Below are 27,749 nucleotides of genomic sequence, written 5' to 3' on the forward strand. Positions count from 1 at the left end.
TAATTTCAAATGTAATTCTTTATGTGTGTATCTCCTCTTTGCTACTGAACAGAAAAGTCCTTAATAGAAGGAATACACTCACTATCTATGTATCACAAAAATAACAGAAAAATCACTTATAAAAAACCTTAAAGAACTACAAAGATAAGAGCATTAGTAAAAGAGGAAGAAGTTCAATATTTCAATATAAATTTCAAGGCTGAACTGTGTATGCAACAAAATAAATTATTTAGGAGAATGGGATGAGCTGAGTAGGAAATGCCTACAGAGATGCAGAGGGAGATTTCAACAGAAATAAACCAGAATCACACCGTCTTTACCAAACACAGATGGAACTCCAGAGAGATTAGGAAGTGGAAACATGAGGTAATTGGGACTTCAAGGCTGACACAAACCCTCATTATCATCTCAATTTAACAGAGATGGCTGTGACTTTTAAGAGGTTAAGTAATTGCCTAAGATTTCACACCGGTATTAATTCATGAGACTTGTAGTAGATTCTCAAACTTAACATCTTGAGTTTAAGAAAATCTTTCATTTGAAACACACATTCCATTAATAGCCAAATCCTGTTAATTTTATTTTAACAGCCTGTTTACAATACATTCTCTACAATCCTCCATTTCTGGTCCTAATTTTTTTGTGTTCAATTATAATATACTTCTTATAACAACAACAACAACAACAAGATGAAGGGGATTAGGAATGAGGATACAATCTGTATGATCTGGACAAGTTAATTAATCATTTTAATAATCATTTGATTCATCTGTAAAATGGTGAAAATGAATCTTTTATGGACTGAATGTTTAGGTCTTCCTTCAAATTCATATGTTGAAGCCCCGACTGCCATTACAATGGGATTTGGAGATGAGGCCATTGAGAGGTAATTAGAGTTAGATGAAGTTATGGAGATAGGGCCCTCATGATGGGATTAGTGCCCTTGTAAAAAGTGATTCCAAAAAACTTCTGTTCCTCTCTGCCCAAACAGAGGAAGTCATCAAGAGCAAAAGCAGCTTGACTTCTTCTTTGACTTCATCAAGATAAGAAGCTTTTGCACAGCAAAGGATACAGTCAACAAAACTAAAAGACAGCCTACAGAATGGGAGAAGATATTTGCAAATGACATATCAGATAAAGGGCTAGTTTCCAAGATCTATAAAGAACTTATTAAACTCAACACCAAAGAAACAAACAATCCAATCATGAAATGGGCAAAAGACATGAAGAGAAATCTCACAGAGGAAGACATGGACATGGCCATGCATATGAGAAAATGCTCTGCATCACTTGCCATCAGGGAAATACAAATCAAAACCACGATGAGATACCACCTCACACCGGTGAGAATGGGGCAAATTAACAAGGCAGGAAACAACAAATGTTGGAGGGGATGCGGAGAAAAGGGAACCCTCTTACACTGTTGGTGGGAATGTGAACTGGTGCAGCCACTCTGGAAAACTGTGTGGAGGTTCCTCAAAGAGTTAAAAATAGACCTGCCCTACGACCCAGCAATTGCACTATTGGGGATTTACCCCAAAGATACAGATGCAGTGAAACGCCGGGACACCTGCACCCCGATGTTTCTAGCAGCAATGGCCACGATAGCCAAACTGTGGAAGGAGCCTCGGTGTCCAACGAAAGATGAATGGATAAAGAAGATGTGGTTTATGTATACAATGGAATATTACTCAGCTATTAGAAATGACAAATACCCACCATTTGCTTCAACGTGGATGGAACTGGAGGGTATTATGCTGAGTGAAGTAAGTCAGTCGGAGAAGGACAAACATTATATGTTCTCATTCATTTGGGGAATATAAATAATAGTGAAAGGGAATATAAGGGAAGGGAGAAGAAATGTGTGGGAAATATCAGAAAGGGAGACAGAACGTAAAGACTGCTAACTCTGGGAAACGAACTAGGGGTGGTAGAAGGGGAGGAGGGCGGGGGGTGGGAGTGAATGGGTGACGGGCACTGGGGGTTATTCTGTATGTTAGTAAATTGAACACCAATAAAAAATTTAAAAATAAATAAAAAGAAAAAAATAAATAAATAAATAAATAAGAGCAAAAGCAGCTGCTCTCTGCATGCCGGGAAGAAAGTTCTCACCAGAACCAGATCATGCTTGCCTCCTGATCTTGGATTCCTGGCTTTCCTAGAAAATAAACTTTTCTTTAAACCGCCTAGTCTGTGGTGTTTATTTAAGGCAGCCTGATCTGACTCATACAAAAACCTAATATATACATCTGTCCATGCAAAGTGAACACCCTCTCCCTTTCTTTAATTTTAAAGAGAAAGGTAAACAGTTTTATTCTAGCCTGGGTTAGGACAGCTGCCCAGGACACACCATCTTCACCAAGAAAAGAGTGCTCCAGGGAAGGAACATTTGGTGCAGGGTTATATATATTTTTTACATAAAGCATCACAAATCATTATGATGCAGGACAATCCAGAAGGTTACAAACTTTATCTTATGTTTTTAGTATGTACAAGGCTATATGACTCTAATCTTATGGGAACTAGAGAGGTTATTTTGTTTTTATGTTTGGAATACTGTTTTTGTCGTTTGTTTTGTTATGTTTTTGTTGTTGTTTTGCTTTGTTTTAAAATGAGGCACACACACAATTGTACTTGGGGTGGAAATAGAGCCCATGCTTTGAGGTTTGGTCAAGTCATTTTGACTTTGGTAAATGTTAAAGTATAGTTTCCCTAGGAGCTAAGGAGCAAGACCCATAAATGTGAAAAGTTGAAAATTTCATCAAATTGGTTACAAGGATGAATTGAGATAATATCTTTCTGAAAGCATTATAACAAATGTATACCAATTGGTGTTATTCCTTCTATCACAGATACCTTTATATTCAGTATTCTGAGATAGTTCCCTCATAATATCTATTATCTGCCAAAAATTTTTCAGTGGCAACGTACTGCCTAAAGAAGACTCCAATTTTTAATGGATGTTAAGGCACACTCAGTGAGTTACCAGGTTTGATACTGCAGACTATGGGCTATTTTTATTTTAAAATAGACAATTATACAGCCAGTGGTTTCCACACAGAAGAAGAGTTCTTAATTTAATACAAAAATTAGATATTTATCTCTCTCTCTATCAGGCCAAGCTATAACTTCAAACCTTTTGCCAGTGAAGGGGCAGAAAAAGACCTTCCTGGATTGATGAAATCTGAAGTATTCATGGTAACATAACCAATTCTAAACTATTTTGTTTTTATTTTTAACCTAAGTTTTACATAAAAGAAGTTGTTTGAAATACATATAAAATAAAATACGGCTCATCCACGTTCAAAATAAATATTTAAGTCCTTAGAAAATAATATTAGAATGCTAAAATATATTATGAAATATTTAAAATATGTATATCTATTTGTTATTTAAATGATATTTTAGTATATGAAGAAAAAAGAATTGAAATTTTATGGAAGGAAAATAAATAATAGGTTCTTGATTGGTTTAGTATTACTTTTTTCATTTCTTTATGTATATGCTCTTACAAACAAAAATCTATTCTATTTGATTCAAGTTTCATATAAATTTATTTTTCCCCTTTTTTCATCTGGGGAGAAATTACAAAATTCTTCTGTGGGTGCTCTATTTTTGAAGATGTGAGAACATATTCTGATGAGGAAATTTTGAATCAGCAGACCATAATCATCAAGGCTGCGGATTCCACTCTAGCAGTTTCTCACTTTAGTTAAATGTAAAAGTATATCAGGCATTTGAAGAAAAAAAGTTGGAAATCTTAAGAATTTTCAAAATATCTGCAGTAAAAGACAAAGTAGAGATGTGGAAGTAGTTCCATTTGCTCAAAGGCATTATTGTAGCTATCTGCTGCTATAAAAGAAACCAAGCTATAACTTAGTGGCTTACAAAATTTTCTCACGATTTTTTGGTACAGACTGGGTTCATCTGAGCAGCTTTAATCCTAGTATTGTGATGATGGTCACTTATGGGGCTGCATTCAGCTAGTGGTTGGGCTGTGCTCAGCTAAGACTTAGGGCTGAATGAGCCTTTCTCCCCCTCCATTTGTCCTTTCCACATTGATCTCCACATGGCCTCTGCCACAGGGTAGCCAGACCAATTATATAGAGGCTCATGCATTCCAAGAGCACAAAAGCAGCAACTCCTAAGACTTGGGTCTGACACTTGAACAGTATCATTCCTGTAATGTTCTATTGATTCAAGCAAACCACAGGCCAAGACCAGAGTTCATATTAGAAGAATCTACAAAGGGGCTTCAATATCAGGATATGCAGCTCTTTGCGAGCCACTAAAATAATAATTTGCTACAGACATACTGGAAGTGGCAGTAGATCTATAAGGTTGATCAAATAATCATAGATATCACCTCAGGCATTACTTGGGGATTCTTACTATCTTCAGATTCTTTGACATCATTACATAAACCAGATAAATCATTTTAGTTACCTTAAAAATCTCTATAAAATATAATTTTCTATTAAAATAATAAAAGAAAACTTCCACAAATTAAATTGGAGTACTAATTAAGTTGAAAAACTTAATATATAAACTTTAATGTATATGTTGCATGTACTTTATATAGTGTATACAAAATTAACTATATTCTACTTTATGAGTGTCAGAAAACAAATATTATCAATTATTTATTTAATGATTTAAAGAAGTCAGTTCTAGAAATTATGTGGTATGGCAGTCTTGATATTATTAGAGACTCTTGTACAACATCCAGATCATGGTTGATACTGTCAAATTATATGTTTTAATGCATTGCTGAGATTGCCAAAAAGCATGAGAGAGAAGAGGAAGGAAGAAGATGAGGAAAAGGTAAGAGAAAGCAGAGAAGGAAAAGGATAAAGAATGAGCTGAAACCTAAAAGGTTACCAGTAATATTAATAGATTAATTAATTAATTAATTGAGTGAATATTTATCCATCATCCATTACTTCCCTATTTACTGCTGCAGATCCTGTAGGTCTATCAATGGTGAAGAAAAAAGATTCCTGCTTCTATATACTTTACTTTTCGTGAGTACAAACAAGCATTAAATACACAAATAGGTAAAATACATAATATGCCAACAGAAGTTCATCTTGACTGACACATTAGTGCAGCAATCTACAATTTTCACATACCAGTGCAAAGCTTGTTGGCCTGACCCTTTGAAAGGCAAAGAGTGCACTTGAAAACTATTTGACAAAATGCAAGGACAAGATCTATAAATACTGAAAGAACAAAAAAAAGGTTAACTTTTTCAATTCTTATTAGTCAAACTACATAGAGAAATGATTCATATTAATAAAAACAAATAGTTTTTCAATTCTTATTAAACTACATAGAGAAATGATTCATATTAATAATAAAAACAAATAGTTTCTCAAAATAATAAACACAAGATGTGATAAAGATCCCGGCAACATGACACACAAATATATATATAATACACTGCATCTCAAAAGAAGCATTTTTATCATTTTTCAAATGAAGATTATTTAGAAACGAGCATAGAGACTAGCCTTAGAATGAACTGGTTGCAAGGCTGTCTGTAATAGGCATTTGGGAACTTGGATTTGGGGAGGATCTCACCACTTTCAGAACTCATGAGCTCATTGTGCCTAAACTGTGCAAATAATACAATTTATTTTAAGTACTTATCTTCTGAGAGTTTAGAATTTTGGTAGGTACAAAGTAGGGCATATGGGCATTAAGTAATGAGCTTTTTTGGGACACAGAATTTCACATGTTACAATTCCTTGTTGGAGGAAATACACAAGTCCTGAGTGACTCTACTGGAAGAGGACTCTTGGAAGCTTATGTCTGGTTTCCTCCAGAATTTGCTGTGTACCTTTTCCCTTTGCATTTGCTTTGTACCCTCTTTGCTGCAATTAGTCATAACCATGAATATGAGTGCATGCAGAGTCCTGTGAGCTCTCCCAGAAAATTCCCAAACCTGAGGTTGATGACAGGGACCACTGACATAGAGATTATGAGAGGTGAAGTCATTTGTCTTTTCAATAGTGTCTGATTTCAAAGATTTCATTAACATGAAAACAGTCAACTGAGAAAATAGGAAATAATATTGAGAACTAAGATTCTTACCAAAAGCAAAGTCATGTCTGCCATATACCTGTTTATCTTTAACAAACTTATAAGATTTCTGTAAATGAGATGGATGACCATATCAATAAGTTATTATTTAAAAATCACAAGTCACAATCCCTCTTTCTTCACTCTTTCCAGAGAATTTAAAGGATAAGAGGAATTCAGCAGGTGCTGTTACTTGTTAACATAGATTTCAACTCCAGAGAAAGCAGAGACCTTTCTTTTCTTGGTCTTCTCTTTCTAATTTTCTAAAGGAATTCTCCCACAGGAATAGAGAAGAAGATGGGGTGCAATCTTAGTCTCATACTCAGTGAAACACTTTCTTTCACTCCATTTTTTCTCAAGCTCTGTTTCTCTAAACAATATTTTACTCTATTTTATCCAAAGTCGTTCATCTCTGCAGGTGTGTTAAGCCTATGTGACACCCTTTTTGTGACCTACAAATCTCAGCTAATCTCTATAGATACAGAAATCAGAGGAATGAAGTTTCATGGGCAAGACTTAATGTCAGTAGACAACACACGGTACCTACTTAAGAATATCAGATCTGAATATCAGGACTCATGACAATTGGGGAGGGCACTTGGTGTGATGAGCACAGGGTGTTGTATGCTGTTGAATTGCTATATTATAAACCTGAAACTGGTAGTGCATTGTATGTTAACTAACTGGAATTCAAATAAAAATTTTTAAAAAGAAAAAGAATATCAGATCTCAGTAAATGCACTGATTGTACTGTGTACTCATGTTCTGGATACCTGTGTGTTGAGGAAAGGGATGGGGGGTGAAAGGAAAGGAGAAAATGATCTGTGAAAGAGGAAAATTGTGAGTATGAAGTGAGAGTATGAAGAAAGTAAAATAGAAGAGAAAAAAAAAACCTTCTGTTTTGGAACTTGCCCTTGGACTAATTTACTTCCTGTATGCTCATTTTGTCTATGATTAAAGAAAGTCTTTGATAATTAAATATGGCCTAACAACTTAAATTAAAACTTGTTGACAGTTTAATATTTACTTTCAATTATGATTAATATAATTCTTTAAACAAATATTTGTAAAGTAACTACATTTTGCCAAGTATTAAGAATACACTATTCAGCAGATGATAGAATTCTCTTAACCATGTGTTAACTTTAAAGAATTAAAATATATCATTTCAATACAAATCATTTGACTGTTACTAAAGCAACCCGATAAAAATGTTCTGTTTCTATTCTGGTGAATGTTGGTGGAGAAAAGAATAACCTTTTCCTCATAAGAAAATTAAGAATATATTTATATTTTATGTTTATGTTCTTAGGAGCTGAAAAAAGCATTTTAGGAAGAGAAGCAGTTTCCTTCTTTATGAAATACAGATATAAAGATGAATGATGTGAGAGTTTGTGATTAAGATGACCTTGATTTAAAGTTATTAACTAAGTATTGAATTGTGTTCAAAAATTAAGACGCAATACCAGGCCTTTGGATTAGGAGTGTTTGCAATCATTCATTATTTATAATTGAGGTCACTGGGCTTATAAAATGTACTATGTCAAAATTAATTCAGTAATGCATATCTAAAATCCTTTATGCACTGGAAAGTTTGAATTAAAGTCTGTGAATTAACAAAAAAAAATTATTTACTTTTTTGGTTTCTCCAATAGCATTAAAGTTGTCTAAAAGTTATATACTTTAAAACATATATTCTTATTTCTTGAAAGTCTTTTAGTATTATATTTGTATGTGTAAATGCAAATATATAAATTGTAAGGTTCAATATTAAAATTGTCTAACATTTGAAGGATAAGACAAGATTAAACTCTTCTGATAACTATTTATGATAATTTTACTCTTTGCCTATTGTAATTATAGAAAATATCAAGTTTCACAGAAATCATTTTTTTTTAAATAATTTTTATTTATAGAGAAAGGGAGAATTTTTTTCTATGTTGTCCCTTTTATTCTCATGACATTCATTCCATAACTTGAAATTTTATGTCTTTTACTTTGTACTCAATTAAATTATTCACAATGTTTTTAAAACTTATGAACTAGTGTTAAACTAATGTGCTAATAAACCTGTTGATAAAACCTTTATTGTTACTTATTAGTATCATCATTTTACATAGTAATTAAAATATTCTTGCACATTCTTATTTGATTTAAAAAGTCCTTTAGACATAAATTTTAGTATCACTGTGCTATATAGTAAACTTTAGTAACAAGACTTAAGTACAAGTAAACTTAGTAACTAAAGCTACTAAGCTTTAGTAAACTCAAAATTACAAGTACAAAATAACATAATGGATTTAATGGAAAAATGTTCACTTTCTCCAGACTTCCCTTTGTAGTTTGCAATGTAACTGCAAACTTTCCCATCAAGAAATGGAATTGGTCTCTTCACCCTTTGATTCTAGGCTGGCTTTGTGCTTTTCTTTGGCCAATAGAACTTTGAGAAGTGGTATTATGTTAGTTCTGAGTTTAGGCCTCAAGAGTCATCATACACTTCTACTTTCTGTTGAAACTACCATGAGAACAAGCCTGAGCTAGCCTGTTGGAAGTACAGGTGTGTCAGAGATGAATTGTCCAATGAGACTGCTCTAGAGCAGTCAGCATAGAACCAAAACATTAACTTATAACAAGGGTGTAGTCTGAGAAGATCAATAGTCAGCCCTAAGAAAATTCACGAGCCTACATCATCTGCAGACTAATGAGAAATAATAAATGTTCTTATTTTAAGTAACAGATTTGTGGTAGTTTATTATAGAACAATAATTAACTGAAATGCTTAGGAAATGTTTTTTTGTATAAATATTTTGTTAAGAATACAGTTTGGAAAATTATTTTGGAAATAGGTTAAGTGCTAGTGTGAGACCCTGCTGACACATTTGTTATACTACTAAAAAAAAAGCAAATCTTAATTCTGCTGAATTGGAATGGATTTAATTGGAATAGATTTTAAAGAGGAAATTTTGGCAGAGAAATGAAATGATGTAACAAATGAAATAAACAGAATTGGAAATTCCAAACTCAATAAATAAAACTAAGAACTCAAGATATATTGAAAAGCTCACCAAACAAAACTGAAGAGATAATTAGTGAACTGGAAAACTGGAAGAAAGAAATAATCAGAATGAAGAAAAAAGTATTAGGAGTCATAGGAGATAGAATCAAAAAGACACACAGAGTGATGATTGGTTAGAAAGTCAGGCAGAAGAAAATAAGTCAGAACCAACATTTGAAGTATTGCCTGGAAATTTCATGATAGTCATGAAAAAAACATTGAGATACAAATTAAAAATCACTATAAATCCTATTAGGAAATAGCACTCCTCCCCCTAAAATTCAGAGACACATTATAAAACTGTTAAGAACCAAATATAAAGACTAATTATTTTAACAGCAATTAACTTTAAAATAAATAAACTGATCTTTTGATTGTATATGTAATTTATTAAAGAAAGTATTGTAAATAGGAGAAGTAAATTGAAACACATCTGTACTTGACTCAAAAGTTTTTATGTTTTCCACTGCACTATATTTCCTCACTTCAAATATGCCTACCCCTTCCATATGGAATGCCCCTAGTTGGTTTATTTAATTGCACCTAAGCTGAATAAATGACAATTTTACTTTCAGTGTTTTCATATTTTTTGTTGCTGTTGCTTGTTCGAAATTGTATCTTCTTCTTATAGTGACCAACATAAATTGTATGGAAAGCGCCATCTAATTAGCACTGTTTGTTTTTTGGTTTTTGTTTTTTTTTTTCTTGGCCATTTATAGGGTTTTATATAATATCTAGTGAAAGTCCCCAAATGCTGAGGTTTCCCCTAAGAGAGGTGGAGAGATAAAGTAACAAAACTATTATATTCATGATTGGAAAGCAGAACCTGGAGGACACAGCTTGTATCAGACCCAAAGTAAGGCTTCCTGTATTTTTCCCCAGAGGATATGCAAGTGGGGTAAATCATGTCTGCTGAGCAGATGTTTAAAACTGAAATGGTCTATACCATATAACATTATCATTATGATCATAATTATCTTCATCCACAAAAAATTCCTGTTTCAACATGATGTATGGTATTACGATTATGGTGTGCAAAATTAGAATAACTTGATTTGTATTCCAATTTTTCTTCTTACTGGGTGTGCAACTTTGACCAAGTCACATAACTCCCTCACTGTCCTCTATCAAATAAGAATAATAAGAAAAGTTTCCTTGTGTAATTTTGTGAATAGACAAATATTCCATATGAACCAATTTGTAAAACAAATTATCACAGTGCCTCACACAGGAAAGCCACTCAATAGCTGCTAATAAAAATTACTATTACTATTTAAATATAAAACTTAGGACCCCTGGGTGGCTCAGGGGTAATGTCTGCCATCAGATCAGGACATGATCCTGGGGTCTGGAGATCAAGTCCCATATCGGGCTCCTGCATGAAGCCTGATTCTCTTCCCTCTGCCTATGTCTCCGCCTCTCTCTGTGTCTCTCATAAATAAATAAATAAATAAAATATTTAAAAATAAATAAATAAATATAAAAGTCTACTCATGATGGTTTATAAATGTATAAATACATAAAGTCCTGATAACATATAAAAGATTTTATAGGAATTGGAAAAAAATGTTTGAGTAAGTATAAAAATTAATGGCAATTGCATTTGTATAGGCAGCACATTTGGAGAATGAATCCATTCTTAGAAAACTTGGAAAAAAATCTTTCAAAGTCATATTTACCTTTCAAAAACTTCAGGAATGGTTCTGAAAAAGTGGTTCACCGATTTCTGGTTTAATTTAGGGAATTTTTACTATAAACATTCTTGTGACAAATATAGGATGGATGTTAGTTCGTTGATCATTTTCACACACTAATGTGTATGTTTTAGATGTAGTAAATATTTTTAAATGTTTATGTATATATCATGTAGCAAAAGTATATGTGAATGTCACATCTATGCCATTCATACTGCATCAACAATCACAGGATACTAACATATTTTGGAATGTTTGAAGACAATTGTTAAAGAACTTCAGAAGCACATAAATAAATAAATTAGGTGCATTCAAAGTAAATCAAATTATATCTCTACATAAAACACATGGTATACAAACTTAATGCTGAAGTGAACACTTAACCTACACAAAAAAATGAAAAAAAAAAGATGTAGGTCAAGCATTATCTAGGTTTACTTGACACTGTTTACTAAAGCAATAACTTCAATATTTAAGGAAAATGATGCTGCTTTTAGATTACAATACACCATCTTCTCAAAGCTATATTATTTAATTGAAAGAATAGATTTTATTTAATTGAATTTCATCCCTAGGACATAGTTATTCTGCAAGTCCTTAGTTTAGCAGCCACTATTTCAAACTCAGAAAAATCATGATAGCTTTTGTGCATTATCCTTAACAAGGGTTTTAAGTCAAGTGGAATTAGGAAAGACTATAGTATAGAAAATAGAAGTCCAAAAAAAAATTCTCAGACAGATTTCAGCATAATTTCTCACCGCTTGATATAAATAAAACATAGCAGAGGCATTGCTTTTTATTGCCTCAGGGAACAGAGAAACCAGACTCAAAAGGAACTCTTCTCTTGGGACTATATCCAAGAGTAGCAGACAAATCTTTTACACTAGTAAAAAGAACAGTTCAGAGAACTCTTCCTTAGACATTCACACTTAATAAATCCAATTTTAGCAACATCCCTATTCAAATGAGAACAAATTCCCTGAAGCTTTTACTCCTCACCATATTCACCCTTCTATGTCTTTATCTGAGACTTCCATTTAGATTTTTGGATAAAGTTCAACTTCAGCAAATTTAGTGTGCAGTGTTTACAAAATAAAAACAAAAACAAAAAGCCTTCCAATACATTAACACAGAAAGTATATTTGCAAACATTCAATATACCCCTTTTGTTCTCTAGCCCCTGGGCATAGCCATACTTGCAAATTTTCTTTCCCAAAAGACATCACTGGGAAAATTTTGCCATTATAATGGATACTTATTTTGTCCTTACCTACAGTAGACAATTGCCTTTTATTTTGAATGAAACTTTCTGCAGCTTAAATAAGCAAGATATATGAATACAGTTGCATTACAGAAAGAAAATGGCAAACTTCTATTCATCTGTTTAACAAACATACATTGGGTAGCTACTATGTGCCAGGATGTTCTAGATTCTTGAGATGGGATGAAATAATCATAACTCTTGTTCCCCTGGGGGCATAATGGATATGCCCAGAATAAAAAATTGCTCATTTGGAACATGTAGAATGCTGCCAGAAGTTCCTGTTTTTTAAAAAATTGTATTGGAAAACTCTGAGAAAGTTGTAAGCGAAGGAGTACCATGAGGTGATCTGTGTTCTCAAAGCATCTTTCTGGTGCCCCACAGCAGGAATGGAAACAAAGGAGCAGCATGGAGACCATTATGCAGATCCAGGCAATTGACGATAGGGATTAGCAGAGAGTAGACTACAAAATTAATAGGGTGACTTTTATGAAGGGGTCAGACTTAGCATGTCAGTGTAGAGAGAAATCTCTTAAAATGTTAAATTAATGGCTTTCAAATATTTTTATCTCTTTAATAAAATTGGGGTAGGGTAAAAATTACCAAGTAAAGGAATATTTTAAGTTATGGAGATGTTTATAGACTATTGGTTAATTTTAATCCTTAAAATAATGAATTAAAGCTATAAAAAAAAGTATTCTTACATATTAAGTCATTCTTTTTTCTAAGTATCCAAGTAGAAAACAGAAGGATAATTAACAATCAGTTATCTTTTATTTTATTTTTTTTAATTTTTATTTATTTATGATAGTCACAGAGAGAGAGAGAGAGGCAGAGACATAGGCAGAGGGAGAAGCAGGCTCCATGCACTGGGAGCCCGATGTGGGATTCGATCCCGGGTCTCCAGAATCGCGCCCTGGGCCAAAGGCGGGCGCCAAACCGCTGCACCACCCAGGGATCCCAACAATCAGTTATCTTTTAAAACATGTATTACTGGAATCATGTTAAAAACTTCAGAATATGAGTTAATACTGGGACAATTTTATGTTTATAAAGTATCTCTCCACATACAATCAAATAATATTCAAAAAATAAACTCTTAAAATTCATACCTCCTTTCAAAATACACAAATTTAGCCTATTAAAATACTCCCATGTAGCACATGGTTGAAAATAATGAAGAAATTGTTTGGAATATCTATCCAATCACATCATGACAGTTGTCTCAGACATTTCTTATAAATTGAGAGACTAAACCCCAAAGACATAATAAAGTTCTTTAAAGCACAAATAAATATATTATATTACTGTTCTATTTGTAAAAGAGCAACTACTTGGCATACATGTATAAGCTAGAGCAAATTTCCATTCACCAAAAATTACAGTTTCTTAAAATGACAAGAACTTTGGCCTTCTATTTTCTATAATATAGTCTCTACTATTTCTTTTTACTTGACTCAAATTGGAAACAACATAAATATCCATCAAAAAAAGTGAATGGATTAAAAAAATCTGGTATATCCATAAAATGGAATATTACTCAACAATGAAAAGGAATAAACTATTGATAAACACAAAAATGTGAATAATTCTGGGAACAAAAACAAGCTGAGTGAAAAAAACACAGACAAAATGAGCACAGGATGCAATATTTAATATTTCACTTATATAAAATTCTAAAAAATGCGAAGTAATCTATAATGACAGGATGACTAGCAGTTATGGGGAATGGTCTTCACTGATTGCAAAAGATACTCTCAGGGTTGGTGAATATATTCCTTAATTTAACTGCAATGTTCATTTCAGGGTTTGTGCATATATGAAAATTCATCAAACTGTACACTAAATATGTATAATTAATGGCACATCAATTAAACTTCAATAAAAAAATTAAAATGAGTCATTAAGTATTATGTTAAATGTTAGTCAATGGAAGTCCTTATAAATGGAGTAAGAGGAGAAATTATGAACAAGAATAATTATGTTAATTATAAGTTAGTATGTAAATGGAAGCTATAGTAAATCATAATATTAAATATTAATTATATTGTATACATCCTATTTGCTACAAGTTATTTTGTTCTCTTTTTATTTATGTCTTGGCTTTTTACACTGCTTAGGAAATGAAATATGGGGAAACTTATACATTTTTAGAACAGCTTCATAATCCCAGAATCAGTAAATAAATGGGATAAGCATAGATACTCTTTGGGATTTAAAAAATGCATTGCATTAGGAATTAAGGAGTGTACATGTCATGCCTGAGGAGTGCCAGGTGATGTACAAAGTGTTGAATCATTACATTGTACACCTGAAACTAATATAACACTGCATGTCAACTAACTGGAATTAAAATAAAAACTTAAAAAAAAACTTAAAAAAATATCGTTGGCCATTATTTAAATAGGGAATACATCGTATAAACACAATACATAAATCTCCATATGTTAGCTTTACTATTAGCAAACTGTTTTATAAAAGTCAACTATCATTGATACAGTCATATCATCTGCTCATATGATGTTTAACAAATATATCTAAATATAAACTCTTAAGTTTACTTAAGAGTCAGTGGGGCATCTATACTGAAAAGTTTAAAGTGGCATCAGAAAAGGCATATTGGCAGAACAGTAAAATGTGGTTACCAAGAACAGAGAGTGACCTTTGTATTTAATAAACAGTATGTGATTAATTCCAGACCTCTATTTCAATTAATAGCTATAATCTTGGATATTTTGCCTGGATTAAAAAAACTTAATGAAACTTTGAATAGAGTGTAGACAATTTCTCATCAGAACTGAATTATTCACGAATACAATTCATTCCACAGATTCTTAGAAAATATTTTCTTCAAAGTATAGTTACCGATATGTTGCTGACAAAAAAAGATATATATATATATATATCCACCTCCTGGAATAGCACATTGGTATATGTCACTACAGATAATAATAAAAATAAACAACATTTTGTTGGCATTAAATAAAAATTTTGTTGGCATTAAATAAAAATTTCTGAGCCAGTGTCTGACAATGTAAAAACTATAAAATCTATTGGTCAATAGAATGTGAAATATGAAGGTACAGATAAAATATTTCAGAAATAAATGCCGATTTATAATCCCTGTTTATCCCACTAGAAGAAATGAGTAAAATGAAATGAGTAAATAATGTAATATTAGCTATAACTTATTTTATTGTATTATTTTACTTCTTAGCTATAACTTAGAGAATAGGCAAAAAAGCGAAGACACCAGGAAGAACTTATATTAAGTTGCAAAATAAAGTCTGGGTTAGCTAGAAGAGGAATTCTCTTATTGTGAATTATAGAAATAAAGAATGTTTAAACTTTCTTTTCTTCTCATGAGAGAATGATCAATGGCTGAGATGAGAGTATTTTCTCTTAAGTCCCTCTTAGATGTATTTTTTTCATTTCCTATGCCTGATTTTGTGATCTCTTATAGTCAGCAATCATTTTGCCAAAAGTGGTAATCTTGTCAGTAGAAATTCTATGTAGTTAAACACACACACACACACACACACACACATTCTTTAACTTGTGTATTGTATTAATTACCAGGTTAATTGCTGAGGCACCATTGGGACAATTAAAAATTACAGACTCCTTTTGATGTAGCAACTTTTATGAGTTGTGGAAATTTTTTATTTAATATTTATTATTATGAAATAGAGAATAAAATATTTTCCTACAACAAATACATAAATATTTATAGATAACCTATGACCTTTCAAGGTTTTCCCTCTTTGTATTTTTAAATTAGTTTCCCAAACATTTACCTGCAATACACTGTTACTCGTTACTTGTGAAAAGAACTTAGTTAAAATTATGATTTGTCTATAGTCATTACTGAAATCTTAAAACTTTGGCAAGAAAAATGCTTCTTGTACAGTACAAACTATATTAGAAGGGCCAACTATATAAAATAATAATTGCATATAACTTGCAAAAAATACACATTGTAGAATTACAAATGAAAAAATCAAACTTCAATTTAGAGGAGAAAAAGGGTATACACATGGTTGCTTCTATGGGAAAGTAACCTTATATGCTATTTAAAATTTTGTTTGAGCACTCAAATGTCTAGATCACATGAGGGGAAGAATTTATATCATTTTTTACATCTATTTTTGCTATATACAGAAAAATAAGGTTCACAACTCTGTATTGACTGTGACAGAAAAGGCTCGTGCCATATTGAGAATGACAAGGGAGAAGAATCAAGGACAACCATGCAAACCAAGTTCAAAAGGAAGGGACTTAATGAAGAGCAATTTTACCACAGGCCACAAAGTGCACCAGTTCATTGACTGCAAGCTCTTTAGAACTGCCTGTGTTCAAGCAGAATTATACAGGAGGGACAGAAGTTGTGGGAGGTGGGAGGGAAGTCATCACATTTAGGGATCCAAAGCATATTAACACTCTTTCTGCAAAGCTCACCATCTTTCAGACATGCTTACCTCAATGCTTTTTGATAAATTGCTTAGTCAAAAAAAAAAAATACTTGAGAATGTGCTAAACAACTCTAGTTGTACTTTAGTCATCAGTAGATAGAAAACTTTGATCACTTCTTACTGCACAAAGGTGCTCTGGGTGTCCTGGAGTTAAAGAGGAAACAATTGCCTTATTACATAGTAATGGTGCAGAATGTGATACCTTTTAGTTGGTCTCAGTTCAAAAGTGGTTCTTAGTGTCTAAATGCAAATATTAAAAGAGCTCCTACCCCTTATACTACTATAGCTATACTCTAGAAATTACTCATCACCTTAATTATGTGTCTGTATTACCCACTAGAAATATACCTCATAATGGCAAGCCACATGTTTGGTTCATTCAACACTGTGCCCTAGAGGAATTATTTTTGTCACATATGAAACAGAATATATTTTGCTGAATGGATGTATAATGGGATTTTATAAATGGGAAAACTAGAAGGGCCACTATTGAAATGGACAAACTATACACGCCCAATCCATTATAATTATGAAACAATATATACCCATTCATATTTCATAAATACAAGTGCTAGAGTAATTTGTCCAAAAGCGCAGGACCAGGAATCACAGGTTTGGGTTCATACAAGAACTATCACCAAAATTTGTGTTGTCTAGGAAAATTTACTTATGAAATTATGATGAGAGTTCATTATGATGATAGATGTAAAACATTTTGTGCTATTCTTGGCAAATCTTTTATATAGTATTTAGTAATAGGCATTAGTAGCAAAAAAATATGGCAGCATAATTTAACCTGCCCTGCATAGATGTGATCATGCTAGATTCGCAAACATTCCATTTTCCCTCCTTTCACCCCTTTCCGTATGCTACAATTTCTGATGCCACAATTTCTCCCTGTTAACTCAGGAATGGAGTGAGACCACATTGGCAACGCAGTAAAAAAAAAAAAAAAAAAAAAAAAACCATGATATGAGTTACGTTGGGGCATAAAACTTAACAATCAAGTGCACATGTCTCTTCTCTGCTGTAATGTGTAGAAATGTTCAAGATAGAAGTTGCTGCCATTTATCCTGAAACTCAGATGACATTGAGCAGAGCAACCAGCTACCCAAAATGGAAATGAACTGAGAAAAGGAAATGAATTACTATTTTTATAAGCTTCTGTGATTGTTAGACTGTTTTCTAGAGCAGCATAATGTAATTTAATCTGACACATTTAGCAACTCTTATTTAATTAGAGGCATTCAAATTTTGGTGGCAAGATTACATAATGAAAAAAAATAATGATAGTCATAGCCTCTCAAAATATGATCTAGACTTAGAAGAGCAGTCTTGAAAGTCCAGAATTTAAATTTCAAAGCAGGCATTTTTTAAACAGTGAAAAGCCTGTTAAGAGTTTCGAAAAACTATGTCCCAAAGGAACCATGTTATAAAGTTTATACTGTAAACCATGGATGAGAAAGAGAGTAAATGAAGAGCCAGGCTCGCACAGGGAATGACTCACCTAGAAGTGAAGACAGTGAGTACTCGTGTTCAGTGTAGTGATGCTGACAGTGTACATAGGAATACCCTTCCACTCAAGATAAATGCAGAGGAGTGCCTGGGTGCCTCAGTCAGTTAAGCACCCCAAGTGTTATTTTTTTTTAAGATTTTTATTTATTTATTTGAGAGAGAGTGAGAGTGTGCATGAGCAGTGGGAGGGACAGAAGGAGGAGGAGAAGCAGACCCTCTGCTGAGCGGGGAACCTGATCCAGGGCTCAATCCAAGGACTCTGGGATCATGACCTGAGCCAAAGGCAGATGCCTAAGCAACCGAGTGACCCAAGCGCACCCCCTCCCCCAACAAATTGCTTTTAAGAACCTACTTAGTACTATTCTGTTATGCGGCATAGTAACAGCTACGTCTGCCATAATGAAATACTACAGATTGAGTGGCTTAAACAGCAGAAATGTGTTTTCTCATGGTTCTTAAGACTGGAAGTCCAAGATCAAGGTGCCATCAGCATTGGTTTTTCAAAAGGAACCTCTTCTTGGCTTACATAAGGCTTCCTTCTAGTAGTGTCCTCATTTTTTTTATTTGGTTTTTCTGTTTTTTGTTTTGTTTTCTTGTTTTTTTCTGGTATTCTACTGGTCAATTCATTTATGTCTTTACCAATAGCACACTATAATCATTATAGCTTAATCTTTATCACTTTATAGAAAACGGTGTTAGTGCGATTTCTTCCCTTTGTTAGATTTTCTTTCTTTTTTTTTTAATGTTGGTTTATTCAGAAATAATGACTTTAATTTCCAAAGACATTTTTCCCCTGAGTTTTCTTTAATTATTTTTGCTTAATTGCATTGTGGTCCTAGAAAGTTATTTGTAAGATACAATCCTTTAAATGATTCTGTATTTGATATTTGATCACTGACAGTTTTCAGGCCCCATGGTCCCCTTCTGTTTTTGCACTATATCTGGACGAAGAGATAAAGCTTGCAGACTCCTTGCAAACACTCATGCTTGGGTTCCTCCATGGGAATCCTCATTGCAATCCCCTGTCCTAACCACTAAACCAGAAAGTCCCATTTATGTGAGTAGCAAATCTTTTCATGCCTTCCTGATGCATTGTGGCATCATTAGTCTTGACATCCAAATAATTTTAAATCTCTGGTAGTTATGTATCTTTTTCAAATCATATTGCTTTCTACTTATACTATCCAGCCCTCTTTTTTTTTCAGCCCTCTTTTAAAGCATTTCTGGAGACAAAAAAAAAACCCTCCAAATTATTAGAAATTATTGCATATCAGGTAATGCTTATTTTATCCATTTCTTTGTTTTGCTGGTTCTTATAATAAATAATTTTCCCAAAATTAGGTTCCTCAATAAATAATTTGTGTTTGTATAATGTGATGAGTTTATACATATTATATTATATATACATGTGTAATATATATAGTGAAATAATTGTCAATAAACAATAAAGTTAGTTTACTTATAGCACATAACATGTCCATAACCTCACATAGTTACCATTTTGTGTGTGTATATGATGAGATCTTTTAAGATCTATTCTCTTAGCGACGTGCACGTATACAGTACTGTTCTTTATAGTCATCATGCTGTACTTTACATCCCCAGAACTTACTCATTTTACAGCTGGAAGTTTGTCCTCTTAGACCACTTTCACCCATTTTCCCCACCTCACATCCCCTTGCCCCTGTCAACAACCAATCTACTCTCTGTTTCTATGAGTTCAGTTTTGTTTTTTGTTTTTTTTTTGTTTTTTAGCTTTCACATATAAGTGAGATCATGCAATAGTGGTCTTTCTCTGCCTGACTTATTTTACTTATCGAAATGTTCAGTCAATCTATGTTTTCCCAAATAGTAGGATTTTCCTTCTTTTTAATGCCTGAATAATATTCCATTATACATATACCCAGAAGTAGGATTAGTGGATCATATGGTAGTTATACTTTTAATTTTTTATGGAAGCTCCATATAGTTTCCCATAATGGCTGTACCACTTTGCCTTCTCACCACAGCGTACATATCTCATTTTCTCCATATCTTAGCCTGCACTTGTTATCTCTTGTGTTTTTTATAAAAGCTATTTTAGGGACATGGCTCAGTGGTTGAGCGTCTGCCTTTGGCTCAAGTCATGATCCCGGGGTCCTGGGATCAAGTTCCGCATCAAGGGAGCCTGCATCTCCCTCTGCCTATGTCTCTGCCTCTCTCTGTGTGTCTCTCAGAAATAAAATATTTTAAAAAAATAAATAATAAAATAAAAGCCATTTTAGTAGGTGTGAGGTGATCTCTCATTGTGGTGAGATCTCTCACAATCTCTCATTGTGAAATCATCATTTCCCTGATGATTAGTGAAGACTACTCTTAAGTGGCCAGGTAGAGGGCAAAACGCTGCCTGTAATTGCCTTTCTCCAAAACACAACTTAACCTTCTAACTTTTAAGACACCTTTTTACTTTCATCTGTCACATCTTAACTTGTGGAAAGCTCTCTATGAAGCACCCTGGGTTGGTTTCAGGAGAGTCCTATAATTTATCTTCTGCTGCAGCAACTAACTAAAGACATCTATCCCTCAGAACCAGGTTATAAGGAAAAATTATTTCTTGTTTGTTCCACTATACCTACAGTGTCCTTAGGGGGCTCCCATTGTGATATGACTGCATAACCATTATACTCTAGGTAACACATCATAAGTCTCAGTATTTAAGTAGTTTTCTTGTTGTGTTCAAATAACCTAGTGAATATGAAAAATTACCAATATAATCAAGTATTTTTTCAATTGAACTTTAAAAGCTGCTGCTTTGTTTTATATTTTTAATACCATTTGTTTATTTTTATATAATGTTTAAAAAAGAAATAACTAAACCTTGAAAGGGCTTTAAAAAAAAATACGTGATTCAATTTTGACCACATTTTTTTTGCTACACTCTAAGTGATCACATTTATATTCAGTTCATAGCCATAATAACTATTTCATAAAACAGCAGGTGTCAAAATGCATTTTAGAATGAGAAACATTTTATTGTTTATAAAACAAACAGGTTACTGCTACAATCAATAGATGAGATATACAAACATTTAATTATTTTATAATTTTATTTAATCCTGTAACTCAAAATATTTGACTAGACAGCTGCAGAGACTAAGAATATAAAGGTTAGTTATATTCATTTCTTTCCTATGCAAAGCCTGTTATCTATTTTTTATGCAAATTGATGTGTGATAAATTAAACTTTTAAGATACTTCATACAATAAAATGAAACCATAATTTTCTTCTCTCATTTGAAAAGTAATAGAGACAAATACATATTTACATAATCTCTGATAAAAAGTGATATATATGTACATATATATTCTCACTTAGGAAGTAAATTAATTATTCATATTTTCTTCCAGATTTTTACAGTTTAAGTGTTTATATATTATACTCTTTAATCTAGTTAGGACGTGTTTCAGTGATTGGTCTTAAAGAGTAATCTTTATTTTTTATCTGTACAGTTAACCATTTTGAGCTGACTCATTTATTGAATAACCTGTCTTTCCTCCACTGACTAGAAATGCTATTTTCATAAAATATTATATTCTTATGAAAACTAAAGTCTGTTTCCAGCTTAGTGTTTTCATTGTTAAATGTAGCTTCAATACAGCTTTGTAATATATTTAACATTTGGTTAAGAAGTCATGTATCACCAGTGCTCTATTTCAAAATCTGCTAAGTCATTCTCACCAATTTATTCATCCAAATAAACTTTTAAATCTTTTGTCAACACCCCATCCCCCGCTAAAAAAAATCCAACTGGAATTCTCATTAGAATTGCATTAAAAATATAAAATGATTTGAAAAATTAGTTACATATCTATATACATATCATTTACATATATACATATAATATTTACATATATATGTAAAATCTCCATTGTGCCTTGTTGAGGACAAATAAAGAAAAGTCTAATTTTATTTTAGTAAAATGACCTTTTATCTAAATTAAGGGTTAAATAAAACAAATTTAGATGACACTAAGTTTTTTTCTAATTGGAAAAAGCACACAGACAAGTGAAAAAAATGTTAGTTGTAATTCTTCAAGATTGGTAGCTTAGGATAATAATTCAAATTATGGCACATTTCCTTAAATAAAAACATTTGTATTAATAGTTCAATACTAAAATTCATGCTTTAACTCCCATCTTCATCTTTTTGGTTGAGAAATTTTCCAAGTTAGCTTGAAGCCTCATCACATATTCAGGTCATTCTCAGTGACTTTTACCCTTGTCTGTATAGTACAATCACCTGGGAAGCTTTATAAATTACAGATGCCGAGGTCCTTTCCCTCTAGATACTGATTTAATCTGACTGGGTTGCATCCAGGGCATCGGGGTTTTTAAAAGTTCCCAGGTGATACTAAAGGGCAGCCAAGGGAGAGAAATAGTGATCTAAGAGATGATTTTGTGCAAACACAAAGCATAGTCAAGATATTTAAAACCTTGAAACTTACTGTATTTTTACACCACTATTTCCACGCAGCTGCATCAAATATTTTAAAATCAATTAGTCAATAACTTCTAAGTCTACCAGGTAAGAGAGATATACTTAACATACCTTCTCCCTAATCAAGGAGTACAATATAATTTAAAACAAAACAGTTGATGATAATGTCCCTTTCCAAACTCAAAATATAACTATGGTGTACTTGTTTGCTCTTTGTTAAAACACAAATAACTAAACAAGTTGAAATTGTTATGACTATACTTATATATGCATTAAACCCACTTTGTGGGGGAATTCTGTACGGGTCCATGAGCCTTTTCCCAATGGGAGGCTCTCCAGTGGTTCATTATTATTAGGTGCTTCTGTTAAAGTAAGTGTAACATCCACTCATTATGTCATGCTTCCTATGAATGAAATACAAGAGCCCCCAAATTAGCCTTCTACTAGGGTATTGTTTTAATGATGACAATTATCACCGATGGTAATGTGGCTGCTTTCTAGGAGCTAAAGTAAATAGTCTTACTTTGCAGGATGTTAAGACACAGCATAATGATTCATATTAATGAAATAGCCCGATCATCTCATCAGATGAACTGTAACACCTTATGGGACTATTAGAAGCTGTGTTAGCTTGGTTCTCTTCCTATTTCCTTAACCAGTTTTAATTTATGTTAGACTGAGGTCAGCTCTGGATATTCTCACTGTTTCAACAGAAGCATCATGAGATTCAGAGCTCTGAAATTTGTCTATAGCACACTCCCTAAACACGTGCACATGCACACACATACCCCAAAGAGGGGAAGCAAGGGTAGCAGCAAAAGCACCACAAACAAACAAAAATCCTCCACGAAACAACAAAATCAACCTCAGTACAAACGATAAAATCAGACACATGCAGAAAAATTGGATGCAAGTAAAGTTTAAAGAGGCACTATTGTTTATAAGAGATTGCTAAAAATAAACTCAGTCATGAGTACTATGGATAATGTTTCTCACCTGATCCCGTCAGTTAGATGAAACAAAGGGGAGAATTTCTTCCTATATTCAAACTTTATCATAGTGAAGGTGTGGAGAAGGATGTCTCTCTAGGGACTTTTCTAAGATAGATTGCCAAGTATTTGAGCTGGTCTATTGTAGCATTGTCAAGATGAACACTATATAGCCCATGACTCGATGATCATATGGTCAGAATTCAAAATGAACACAGCCACTTTCACCGGTGTACATTTCTAAATGTAAATTGTTTAGAATGATGCATTTACATCTTTAGATAATGGTATATGACTTAATCTCTTCAAGCATAACTTTCCTCCAAGGATGAATGTACAGCATTTTACATTTCTGAAAACAAAATTGTTTTCACATGTATTTCACAAAATTTTATTCAGATTAATTTCAAATATTAAAACAAGTTACTGTTTATGTTTTTTTAAAAAAAAAAAAAAAAACATTACCTGTTTATTCACCCAGACTTAAAATGTGTACTCAAAGTTTCCTAGCAAAGTCACTTTGGATAGTAGTAAAAGATAGATTTTCTTTCGCAGATATAAGGTATATTTTTATTAATACACTCAAAAATATTTACTAAGTGGCTACTATATTCCAGTTACTTTTCTAGGTTCTGAGAATACAGCAATGAACAACACAGACACATTTTCTATCCACATGCATCTTGTGATTTTCTGACCTCTGAGTAGATTTATTTTCAAAAACTTCTGAGGACAGATTTATTCTTAATGGTGTCATAATTTAATCTCTACATTCCCATAAGAATTTTCACAGAACAAATAGAATAACCGACACCTATTGACATTAACCCTTAAAAAATAAATAGAACGTTATTTAACACATTTTCTCTGAATTTGTGTAAAAAATAGAATTAATAAAAATAAATTATAACAATTGTATTTTATAATTCACAGTCATAACAGAACTAATTCAAAAATAATCTTCATATATTCCCTATTTGGAACAAACTTAATGTTTATTATTGTTCCCAGTATGATTTTTTTTGAATGGGGGAGTAACAAAGAGAGGAGGAGAGAGAGAATCTTAAACAGGCTCTTCACCCAGCACAAGATTGACGTGGGGCTGGATCTCACAACCCTGAGATCATGACCTGAGCTGCAATCAAGAGTCAGATGCTGAGTGACGCATATTGCCCAGAGGATGGCAGACCCGGCTTGCACCACGTGGTTCCCAGCGACCTGTACCCCTCGTGCTCAGGTTTCTGCAGGATAACCAGCTCCTGGAGGTGGTCAATAAATTCACCAAGGCAACAGGTGCTACCCAACAGGATTCCAACGCCTCTTCCCTCGTGGACATCTATAGCTTCTGGCTCAAGTCCACCAGGGCCCTGAAGTGGAATCTACAGGCAAATGGACCAGTGACCAAGAAGGGTAAGAAGAAGACTTCACCCAGTGACAGCAGTGAGGACAGCAGTGAGGAGGAAAAAGCCCAAGGGCCGCCAGCTAAAAAAACTGTTGTACCTGCCAAGCGGGCCAGTTTGCCTCCGCATCCTGGAAAGGCTGCAGCCAAAGCAGCAGAGAGCAGCAACAGTGAAGAATCCAGTGATGAGGAGGAAAAGGACGAGAAGAAAAAGCCTATTCAGAAGGGAGTTAAGCCTCAATCCAAGGAAGTCAAAGCTCCTCCAAAGAAGGCCAAGAGCTCGGATTCTGATTCAGACTCCAGCTCATAAAATGAATTACCAAAGAACCAGAAGCCAAAGACAACACCTGTGGCAGCTAAAGCTCAGGCTAAAGCCTCAGCCAAACCAGGTACACTAGCTCGAGTGGTACCTAAACCAGCCAATGGCAAGAGCAGCAGCAGCAGCAGCAGCAGCAGTGATGATGACTCAGAGGAGGAGGAGGAGGAGGAAAAGGAGGAGGTGGAGGTGGAGGAGGAGGAAGAGGCAGGGGCCATACCTAAGAAGACTGTACCTAAAAAGCAAGTTGTAGTCAAGTCCCCAGTGAAAGCAGGGGCCACCACTACCCAAAAGAGTTCCAGCAGTGAGGAGGAGGAGAAGGAAGAGCAGAAAAAAAACATGAAGAAAAAACCAGGTCCCTATAGTTCAGTCCTCCCGCCTTCTGCTGCCTCCTCAGAAAGTCTCCCAAGAAAGCCACAGAGAAGAAACAGCCTGTGGAGAGCAGTGAGGACAGCAGTGATGAGTCTGATTCAAGTTCAGAGGAAGAAAAGAAACCCCCAGCTAAGGCAGTCATCTCTAAAGCAACCACTAAACCAGCTCCAGCAAAGAAAGAACCAGAGAACTCTTCAGACAGCTGAGACTCTGACAGTTCTGAGGATGAAGCTCCTGCCAAGCCAACCAGTACCGCCAAGAATCTATCAAGTAGGCCACTTACCACTCCCAGGCAACCTGCGGCTAAACCAGCCACAGCTCCCAAGCAACCTGCAGGTAGTGGCCAGAAGCCATTGACCAGAAAGGCTGATAGCAGCTCCAGTGAAGAGGAGAAAACAAAGAAGACCCTGGTCACCCCCAAGCCCAAGGCAGTGGCTAAGGCAGCTCCTTCTTTGCCTATCAAACAGGCTTCCTAGGGTGATGGAAGCTCTGATTCAGATAGCTCTAGCAGTGAGGAAGAGAAGATGTCAAAATCCCCAGTTAAAAAGAAGCCACAGAAGGTGGCAAGAGTTGTAGCCTCTTCCAAGGCTGCTTCCACAAAGAAAGCAAAGGCTGAGAGCAGCAGCAGTTCTTCCTCTGATGACTCCATTGAGGAAGAGGAAAAGGAGAAGCCTAAGGGCAAGGGCACTGTAAGGCTACAAGCCCTCAAGACCAATGGGACTCTGCACTGAATACCCAGAAGGGAAAAGCAGATGGAGATAGCAGTGAGGAAGAAGAAGAGAAAAAGGCAGTAGTGGCAGTTTCTAAGCCAGGTTCAGGGAAGAAGGGGAAGCAGAATGAGGCTGCCAAGGAGGCAGAGACTCCTCAAGCCAAGAGGATAAAGCCCCAGACCCCTAACACATTTCCAAGAAGGAAGAAAGGAGAGAAAAGGGCATCACCCCCATTCCAAAGGATCAGGGAGGAGGAAATTGAGGTAGATGCTCGAGTGGCAGACAATTCCTTCAATGCCAAGTGGGGTACAGCTGGAGACTGGGGGGAGCACGCCAATCAGGTTCTGAAGTTCACCAAAGGCAAATCATTCCAGTATGAGAAAACCAAGAAGAAGCGGGGCAGCTCTCGGGGAGGCTCCATTTCCATCCAGGTCAATTCCATTAAGTTTGACAGCGAGCGACCTGGGGTCATCTGGTGAAGCAGGGGTGAGGATCTGAGACTATCAACTTTCCCTAGTGGACCTGGGAAACCCTCAGCCCTCTTAAGGAAGGGTCTCGGTGAAGCCAGCCGTTCAGAATAGGTCTGAAGACTTTGTATCATAACATCTTCTCTGGTCCTTTTCTGGTGTTCACAGTTTTCTACAGATTTGTTTTTGAGCGTTGAGTAGCAAAGACAATAAAAGAGGAGTGTTCCTTTTTAAGAAAAGGAAAAGTTTTAGTTGTTGCCCCCTTCTCCCTGTCCTGTGGAAGTCCTCCTACTGAGAAATTTGTATATTTTATGTTAAATCATTTGCTGTTGATTTTTGTTATTTTAACAGGTGGGTTCCCACAGATAAAATCTTAGCTCTTGCCCAAGACATAGTAAAAGTCACATGTATGAGTTTTTATAATTGGAGAATTGTGCCTATTGTGCACATGTCCACCTTTCTTTTTTTTTTAAGATTTTATTTATTTATTCATGGCAGACACAGGGGGAGAGAGAGAGAGAGGCAGAGACACAGGCAGAGGGAGAAGCAGGCTCCATACAGGGAACCCGACGTGGGACTTGATCCTGGGTCTCCAGGATCGCGCCCTGGGCTCAAGGCGGTGCTAAACCACTGAGCCACCAGGGCTACCCACATGTCCACCTTTCAACCGTCCTACCCCTCATAGCTTTGGAAAGGGGCAGTTAAGAAGGGTTAATGTATGTATATGTTTGCTAAGCATGCACTGTGTAGTTCATCCTCATTCATGGGATTTAGGAATTCAGCGAGCATGGACTTAACTACTTTTTGGGATAAAATTCACTTATTACAGGCAAAATTCTGGTGTAATATGAATGTCATGGGGTTAGTCTGAATATTTTGTTTTCTGTAATTTTAACATTATCTAATGTTTGCAATACATGTTTAGTTTTTTAATTTGA

The 27,749-nt window shown here is 34.4% G+C and overlaps 1 pseudogene; it reads left to right on the forward strand.

Moving 5' to 3' along the window:
- Positions 1-24,699: 24,699 nt before the first annotated feature.
- LOC112678700 (nucleolar and coiled-body phosphoprotein 1-like) lies at positions 24,700-26,823 on the forward strand (annotated as a pseudogene).
- The last annotated feature ends 926 nt before the right edge of the window (positions 26,824-27,749 follow it).

The sequence above is a fragment of the Canis lupus genome, chromosome 22 (assembly GCF_003254725.2).
Source record: "Canis lupus dingo isolate Sandy chromosome 22, ASM325472v2, whole genome shotgun sequence".
In the NCBI taxonomy this organism is placed as follows: domain Eukaryota; kingdom Metazoa; phylum Chordata; class Mammalia; order Carnivora; family Canidae; genus Canis; species Canis lupus.